The 9,285-nt window shown below is 45.5% G+C and overlaps 1 non-coding gene across 1 annotated transcript; it reads left to right on the top strand.

The window, feature by feature from the left end:
* The first annotated feature begins 4,441 nt into the window (after positions 1-4,441).
* Positions 4,442-4,572, top strand: LOC115032691. Its single transcript, XR_003838320.1, has one exon. It is a non-coding gene; the product is annotated as a small nucleolar RNA SNORA17 (small nucleolar RNA).
* Positions 4,573-9,285: the final 4,713 nt, after the last annotated feature.

Raw genomic sequence — 9,285 nt, 5'->3', positions numbered from 1 at the left:
CTGGCTGTCCTGGAACTCACTTTGTAGACCAGGCTGGCCTCGAACTCAGAAATCCGCCTGCCTCTGCCTCCCAAGTGCTGGGATTAAAGGCGTGCGACACCACGCCCGGCTGTTTGGGGAATTCTTACTTGCAATGGAACCAACTCTTAAGTGACATGCAGAAGAAACCACCAAATACTTACCAGCAGTTGTTACAATTTGCAGTTGGAACTAGGAAGACAGTGTAACAGACTACCTGGGAACAGTAGACTAGTCTATCTGTCCTGGAAGGCCTCAAATCCATCCTGTTTTTGTATTATGTTCTTTAGCCTTGGCCCTTGGTCTCCATCAGCCTCTTCCAGATTTGTAAAAGGTGGCATCTTGTCTGACAACCTAGTGTTACCATGTTCCATGCCCCGAGCATTCAAGGCAAGCCTCTGGTAGGTTCCTATGGACGCAGTTCTAGCTCGGGGCTTCATCTTGCATGAAGGGGATGATGAAGTCGATGTCTGCCAGGGTGATCCTGTTTCCATTATGCTGAAGACTAGTTGTTATAAGGTGCTCTCAGAGGAAAAGAAGTGACTTGGGGTGTGTTACAGGCAGGTGTGGATGGATCATGACTTGAGGGGAGGCAGTGAGAGATGAAGCTCTTACTGTCTCTGTCTTTGCCAAGCACTCCGAGGACCCCTTGTGTGGACTGGATTTAGCTTTGGTTCTAAGACAGCAAGCTGTCAGAGTAGGCTCATAAGCCACTTCCCCAGTGTCCATGACCACCAGACTGAGACCAAGTTAGGCTTAATTTGCTTGGCATCACATGACAGCATGAGAGTCTCTGAAGAAAGCCCAGGAGATGGTATTGGGAAAGGTGAAGCCCTGTTGCAGGTGAGACACCAGCATTCTGAAGATTCCAGGACCATGCTGGATAGCCACCAAGGACAGCAGCAAATATGAAGTGGAGATGGCCTGAGCTTGTAAGACAAGCAATGCGTGCTACAGACCACAGAGCTGGAGAGGTGGAGCTGACCAGGCCCTTTGGAAACCAGAAGACTGTGAGTCCCAGGAGTCTGACACTGACCCTTAAAACGCTAGACTTTGTGTTTACTTTAATTTGATTCTGCTAAGCTTCCACTTCTCTCCACGACACCTTCAATCACGGGGCTTCTATTTCAGCTGAGGTTGCACGTTCACTTAGGCCCTCTTCTGGCCTCTCATGGTGCCAAGCCTCAGCTACTCTTCATGACTCCTTCATGCCTCCAAAACCAGTTGTACCTGGAAATGTTTATACATTACCAAATTCAGCTGCTAGCATGAGATGCAGTTGCCCACCAGCCCCCGCAGCTCCTGTGTGCTGACCCCGAGGGAACATTCCCAGAAGACTTCACATCAGTGATTCTGGTGCCTTCTTAATCATTGTTATTTTTCCAGCTTCAGTTAGTCAGCATTGATTGTCCCAGGAAAGGAACAGTTTTACTTTAGTAGTTGTTACTTTAAAATGTCAATGGTTGAGGCATGCAGGCCAGCGGGTGCCACTACAATGAACGGATATGCAATGGAGAGGTGGGAAAGACAGAAGAGTGGAGCAGTGCTTGCACCATGGAGAGAGGCAGGATGGGTGATGGGTATGAGACAGGACTGTGGACCAGGTCATTTTTCAGTGTGGTCAGAGGGGTGGTGCACAGCAGCACACAGATGTGGACTCAGTTCCTGAACGCCCTGGGCCTGGGTGATGACAGAAGCTGAGATGAGGAATGGTTTTCTCTCTGGATTGGAATTCCTTGAAGGAATTCCCATGTTACCACCTAGTGCCATGCAGATGCAATGGTCTATGGTGCAACCTGAACCCATATTGATATCTGTGAGCCCTGCTGTTGCCAGGGTAGAGCAGATATACTGATGTGACTGGCCTGTGCTGCCACCTGAGGCCATGGTGATGACCATAGTCCAGGCTGCTTCCAAGGTCCTTATCTGGGTCTATGGTCCTATTGCAGCTGGCCCTGTTCGTGGTCTGTGTTCTCACCAGAAACCACGAGGAAGCCCATGATCCAAGTTCCAGCTGACTGTAAAGAGCAAGGAAGCTACTTAGGCAGTGACACTGACGACTGCAACTGCACAATTGAGAAAGAGGGACATGGGAGGATTCTGTGATAACCTCCACTTCCCTACCTCACCCTCCACCCTGCAAAAAAAGCAACAGCCTAAAAGAGGAGCCATCAAAGAGAACTCTTAAAAATTGTGATAGGGATGCCGATGTGTAGCTCCCCACAACCGATGGCTTCCTGCAGGGATAAAGGGTGGAGAAGGACTTAGTTTTCTTTAGGGTGCAGGCTACTGGGAGTTTGACCATGCTCCAATGTGTATATAGGCAACTTGACTTTGTTGTTGTTGTTGTTTTGTTGGGGGTGGGACACAAGGGTTTAGGGGGGCATACATGGAAGGACTGAGAAGTGAGTGTGATTGGGGTGTATAAGGTGAAATTCCCAAAGAATCAATAAAAATATCTTGAAAAAAATATCAGTGATAGTTCTGAGAGAGTCTTTAAGAGATTCTCAAAACTTCCCTCTGCAACTTCACAAGCCTGGCCACAGTCATGTGCGTTGTTCTCAGCAATGTCTTCTAACTATCCATGGTAGTTCATTAACTTCTAAACACATACCAGCGTTTCCAGCCCCAAGTTCAAAGACTACCCCAATCTTTTCAAAAGTATACGATCAAATATGTCACAACAGTATCTCATGAACTGTACCAGTTACTATCTTAGTTTGGGCTTTAGAGCTGTGATAAAAGGAAAACCACGACCAGAAGCAACTTGGGGGAAAAGTTGTTTATTTGATCTTTTAAATCTCAGGTCACACTCACTCCATCACTAAGGGAAGCCAGGGCAAGAACTCAACATTGGAACCTGGACGCAGGAGCTGATACAGAGGCTGTGGAGGAATGCTGGTTACTGGCTTGCCTGTCATGGTCATGGCTAGCTCAGCCTGTTTTCTTAAAGAACCCAGGACCACAAGTCACGGTGGCACTGCTGACAGTGAGCTGGGTCCTCCTACGTCAACCAATAATTAAGAAAGTGCATCACAAGCTTGCCCACAGTCCAAAGCAGTGGAAGAATTTTCTCAACTGAGTTCCTCTTTCCAGATAACGTTAGCTTTTGCCAAGCTGACAAAGCAAAATCAACAAAACCCCAAAGGCAAAGTAAAACAACAACAATTACAAAAACCCAACCAGGCTATGCATGAGAACCTGCCTGGAAAAAGGTTGATTACATGCACATATACAAGTTTATTTGAACCAGAGAAATGGAGAAGATATTTGGGGAAATGGTCTGAGAACAGACTACAGAGGAAGTTTCAATACATTCAGAATAATCCTCATTTCTGACAGTCTGTCTCTGTCTCTTGCTGTCTCTAGCAGTCTGTCTGTCTGTCTGTCTCTCTCTCTCTCTCTGTTTCTGTCTCTCTTTCTCCACACCCATGGCACACAATAAAATTAGTACTCAACAACAAAGAGATGGTTTAAGCTTTAGCTTGGAAACTAAAAGGTATACTTCTAAATTACCCAGGGGTTAGAGGAAAAAAATCACAACAGAAGTGAACAAAAAACATGTGTAGAAAATTATGAAAGCATCTCACACCAGGCTTGTCTGGTGCTGTCTCCTTCTCTCCTGATGGAGTAATTTATAGTCCAGAATGGAGTTATTAGGGAATTTAGAACAGCTGCATCTAACCCACAGCCCAAGCAATCAACTCAACAATCTTAAAGAGAAAAGGAAACTAGGAAGAATAAAATAATAAAGATAATGAGGACAACAGGCTCAGAAAAAAACAAATAACAGCACAAGAATCATGAAAGAAACACAGCAACAAAAGCAGGAGTGAGATGCTCCCAAGGCCGTTCCTTAACAAACCTCCATAAGATGGTCCAGAAGAGGAGCTGAAAAATATAACTGAACTATACGCAGAAGGAGAAAGCCTATGGGGAGACCAGATATGTCCCAGCTGATATAAATGTCATGTGCTAATCAGTCTGCAAACCTGGAGAGTATCCCTTAGGTTCTACTTGGACTCCCCTGGCTCCCGGCACAGGACTCTGGGCATGTACCATGGAGATGTGAAGAGGTTGCAGAACTGACTTCACAGTCTGGACAAGAGCAGTTTTTTTGTTTTTTTTTTTTTTTTTTTTTTTATCTTGGGACCTCTTGCTCAATCATGAGAAAAGAGATTCAACCAAGTAGAATTTGTTTCCATGCGAGCCACAAAGCCAGGGAGTGTGATTAGAAAAAGGTGAGACCAGGAAATCAGAGAGGAACAATGGTCAGATTGCAAAGCAAGAGATCAGTAGATAAAAAGGGTGGGGATGGGAAGTCGTCGTTGCTGGGGGACGATACTTGCCAAGGTAACAATTCAGTATAAGAGCCATTGATCACTTTTATGACTGTGTGGCTCCCAGTCAATTATTTAACAATCCTATCCCAAGAGGCATTGCAGTGTGACTGCTGTATCACATGTGTGTCAGTAGGTGGCAGAGAGGAGAGAGGCTGTGTCTATACTCAGTATTCTGACCTACAAACATCTGAATGAATAACATTCCCCGAAAAAAGCTAGCCTGAGAAAACCACCAGTCTGATGTTAGGAGTCCCAGATAGGGAGCTAACCTGAGGTGACTACTAGTCAGGTGCCAGGTAGGCCCAGATGAGCTTCCAGGATGGGGAGTTAGCTGGGAACTAGAAGAACCCTACCTGGGACTGTGGGTCCTGGGCAGAAGTGAGCCTGAGATAGATGACCCTGGCAGGGGGACATTCATGCAGACTGTGCAAGGAGAGAGCCAGAGATGACCACCAGCCCAGAACCATGGGGCCTGGACAGAGAGCTAGGCTCCTGGGCACAGACCATGGACAAAATAACCCCTGCCCCAAACCATAATGCACGAGCAGGGCATAGCACTCCTGAGACCACGCCTAAGTTCACTCCAGACACTCAGAGACCCCAGGTACCACTAGGAGGAACAAGTAAGTGGTGGAGAGATGGAGGAGAAAGAGAAACAGAAGGATGTAGGCACAGTGATGAGAGGCAGGGCTGGAGACTCCAGGGTAGGAGGTGGTATGAGTAGCCTGATGTGAGTAGCTGGTGATGCTACCTGGGACCATGGTGGGATCCTGGCCTGTGCTGCCACCAGGGGCTATGCCAGGGTCTGTCTCAGGCAGCAGCAAGGATCTGTTACCACCAAAAGCCAGGCAGACATCCCTGGTCTGGGCTGCCATCTTGGGACATGTTGATGTCTGAAAGCTGTGCAGAACAGGCCCCACTCCTCACCTGAACATCATGGGAGAGCTGGCCCTGGCCATAATACCCAAACAATATACCTGCCTAAACAAGTTAACCCTGAAATCATATACAAATGAGTAGCACTAAATGGACTGAATAGAGTGTGTGTGTGTGTGTACGTGTGTGTGTGTGTGTGTGTGTGTAACAATGAGAAAGAAGCCACATTTCCAGAAGGAACAAGAGAAGGTATATGGGAGGTGTTGGAGGGAGGAAAGAAAAGGGGGGAAATGATATAATTAAATTTTAGTTAAAAACACAGAATAATTAAAAAAAAAAAAGACACATCCTGGTACCAGGGAGTGCGTTAGGATTAATGAGGGAGGACTGAAGAATGCCAGGGTAATGACACATTTGTTTGGTCCTCGTTTTCCAACAGGTCATCCATTTTACCACTACCCAAATCCCTATTTCTTTTAGGTTTGCATCTTTTTGAGGGGATTCTCATCCATTCTCAATTTCCCCTGCTGTGTGGCACCAGCACCACGTGCATGTCTGTCTGTGCCTATATAGGGCATGTGTGTATCTATCTGTATGTTTTAAATCCTGCAAGCCATTAAATGCAGAACAGTGGCTCAGCACCAATTCACTCCAAGGCTGTGCTCATTAGCATCTGTCTACTATGTTTATCAGCATCCATCTATTCTCTAAACAAGAATCTAGTGGAAGAATATTTACCTAATGTGGCTAATTAGGAAGGAGCTTTCTGTGCTTGGATAGCTGATGGGAATGAAGCATATCTATATCCTCCAACCACCAGCACCGGGGAGCCGGCTGGCCTTGGCTGCTTTAAAAGCTTCAAAGGACACAGCTGCTGAGTGTAATTTCTCCATAACTCTGCTTCCTGCGCAAACAGCCCCCTTGGAAGACTCAGAGACCTCCAGCTCTGATAAGTCTTAATAAAATGTGATACAGAAAGTCAATACCCTGTTGAGTGAGGCCTCTCTTCCTCTTTTTGTTAAAATAACTTCTTTTTAAAAAGAAACAAGTCAATTCTTAGAAAGCCAGGTTGATAAGTCAGCATTTCCGCACTGATTGCTCTGCACGGCTTTGTCTCCATCCAGGTGGACTCACGTGACACCTGAAGCTCTTCTGAACCAACCCCTCTGACAGGCCTCTGTCCCTCTTTGGCAATGGTAGGACTGAATGAGTTGACTTTCCAATCGTTCAGGGACACTTGATAAGAGTCAGGTTCAATGCAAGGCATGCATATATCCACTGGATGGTAAGATATGTGCTTAATCCTCAGGGGGCAGGAGAAGGTAAGTGAACAGGAAGTCAGGAGAATATGATGTGTGTTCTGATTGGTGGATGTGTGTGGTGCTTTAAAGGTGGAGGACCTATGACCATGAAGTAAACTCAGTGAAGAATCCATGGGTCAAGAGATATTTGAGCTGAGTCTGGAAGGAAAGGTGAGGTTCTTCTGATGAGCAAGATAGAGAGAACGTGCATGCAGAAGGGACACTGTGGTATAACGTAGAGAGGAACGTGCATGCAGAAGGGACACTGTGGTATAATGTAGAGAGGAACGTGCATACAGAAGAGACACTGTGGTATAAAGTAGGTTCTTTTTTTTTTCCAGAGCTGAGGATCGAACCCAGGGCCTTGTGCTTGCTAGGCAAGTGCTCTACCACTGAGCTAAATCCCCAACCCCATAAGGTAGGTTCACATTTGAGGAACTTCTGGGGGTTGGGGGAGCACGGACACATCATCCCTGCTTGGCAAAGAGTAAACATGTAAAACCTGCTCACTGGCTTGTCACTAGAGCCACCAATTGGCAGGCTCTTTGGTAGAATCTGCTGATGGAAAGCATTTTTACAAGTGTGAACATCTTTGGCAACACCATCGTCTTCTCCTCTACCCCCATCACCACAACCTTCACTTTCTACGTCATCATCCTCATTACTATTATCTGCTCCTTTATCATCACCTCCCAATCGATACTATCACCATCACTACCATCTCTCTGTCATGACCCACCATCTCCCATCACCACAATCTCCCATTGCAGCCATCATCACTCTCGCTCCCATCAGGACCATCTCTCCATCAGATCCATTTCCTTGCATCAGGACCATCTCTCCATCACCACTATTACCCATCTTTACCACCCGATGGGAAGCTCTCTCTTCTGAATAGAAAACATTTTCTCCTTGAAGGAGACTTTTTAGACCCAGGCAATGAACAATACTCACAAGGGTCCTCCAAAAGATTACAAAAGCCGTAACAATTGCTGAGAACAAGAGACTCTCCAAATAGCCTAACTGCCTGCACCTATGCACAATCAGGCATTCGGTCTTTATGAATTATCATCCGTGCCAGAGCAGATATTTAGTGATGCAGCTGCCTTTGAGTCACTCATGCTCCCATGTAAACCCTCACTCATATTTCTGTAAATAACATCAACAAACTCGCCACATCACTAAGATAGATTTGAGTGAAACTGTTTCTGTGGTCTGTCATGAGTGCCTTGAGTAAACAGGCAATTGTTCATATCTCTCCAGGAAGTCTCACGTCACCGCCACCATCTACTGCATCATCATCTTCATCAGCACAGTCATCACCATCATCTCCTGGGCAGGTAGGTTCATAACTCTTCTCTTTCCTCGTTCTTGCTGCCTCACCAAGGGAGAAAGGTCTCACTAGGTATGAAGTGAGGTTAAATGATTGAGTGTAAGTACCTTGGTCTCTCTGGCCACAGTTTCTTTGCTGTCTAGCCTGACAATGACTGAAGGCTGTCCTTCCCCTTCCCCAAACCCCCTTGTAATATCGTCACCTGGATTGCCATGTGTTACAATCTTCAGTTGTGTTAGAAAACCAAATTTTAGTCAAAATTTCAAGTCCATCTTTCTACCACATCTCATAGGGGGTGAAGCTATTTTTTTATATGTTTCCCATTTATTTCTCAATTTCTTCAGAGCCCAGAGGAGTGTATACATGACATACCACTTAATGTACATGAAATTTCTATAAATTTTCTGGAATTGTCAACCACTGTGTTTATTGCTCACGGGTCACTTGCAGCCACCCAAGAACTCTACTAACCTTGGCTGGACTCCTTATTATGACTAAAAGCTGGTTGTGATGAACCCACTATGCCAGAAATATAAGCAGACACAATTGTGTCTTCTTCCAATCTCAGAATTTATTGAATGACAATAAATTCATAAGCTACTTTAGTTTTGTTTTCTAATTTGCTGAGTAGTGTCTATTTTCTTACTAGCTGATTGAGGCAAACACAAGCTCTTTTACTTTAGTCTAAAACATGAATATTAATTCAAATCACACATTGTATAGCCCATAGGTTACAGAAAGGTCAAGTTAAAGAGGCTGCAGGAAAGTTCGGAGTTCTGATGAGGCCTACAAGGAAAGCTGAGAGGGGTGCAGAGGGGAGCTACAGGAATTGGAAAATGAACATGCTGGAGGTCTTTTGGGGATATATTTACAGAATCAGGACCAAGGCACAGAACTGAGATAAGCTGTGTGGTGGAGTTCAGCTGCTGAAGTAGGTCGGGTATGGCTGTAGAGACTATAGAGATGAAGGGCTGGATCAGTTCAAGGGGAATGAAAGGGTAGACAGTCGAGTGGAAATTTAAGTAGGTCACATCAACAGTGGGTCAGAGTCAAGCAGAAACCTCTGGAGAGTCAGGAGTTCTCTCTTGGTCCACTGATACACATACTGGGTGGCCAGATGACAGCTTGACAGGACCCATCCCTATCAGATATTTGAAGTGGAAATTTCTGGTTTCTTTGGAAACTCATTATGTCATATGATGTTTTGCTGGGGCAGACACAGGTGAGATGATGTTTCACTGAAGCACACATGTGCAAGGATGCACGATGTTTAGAAAGAATGTAAATATGACCACAGATTCTGGGACAAGGCTTGTGCTTTAGTTTGCACAGCTTCACTAGTTTCCACTGATGATGCTCTAGCACTGATTGGCCTTGCACTACGTTGCTGGTCTTTGCTGCTCGTGACTTTGTA

Source organism: Mus caroli, chromosome 11, assembly GCF_900094665.2.
Source record: "Mus caroli chromosome 11, CAROLI_EIJ_v1.1, whole genome shotgun sequence".
Taxonomy (NCBI): domain Eukaryota; kingdom Metazoa; phylum Chordata; class Mammalia; order Rodentia; family Muridae; genus Mus; species Mus caroli.
This window is presented reverse-complemented; position numbering and strand designations above follow the sequence as displayed.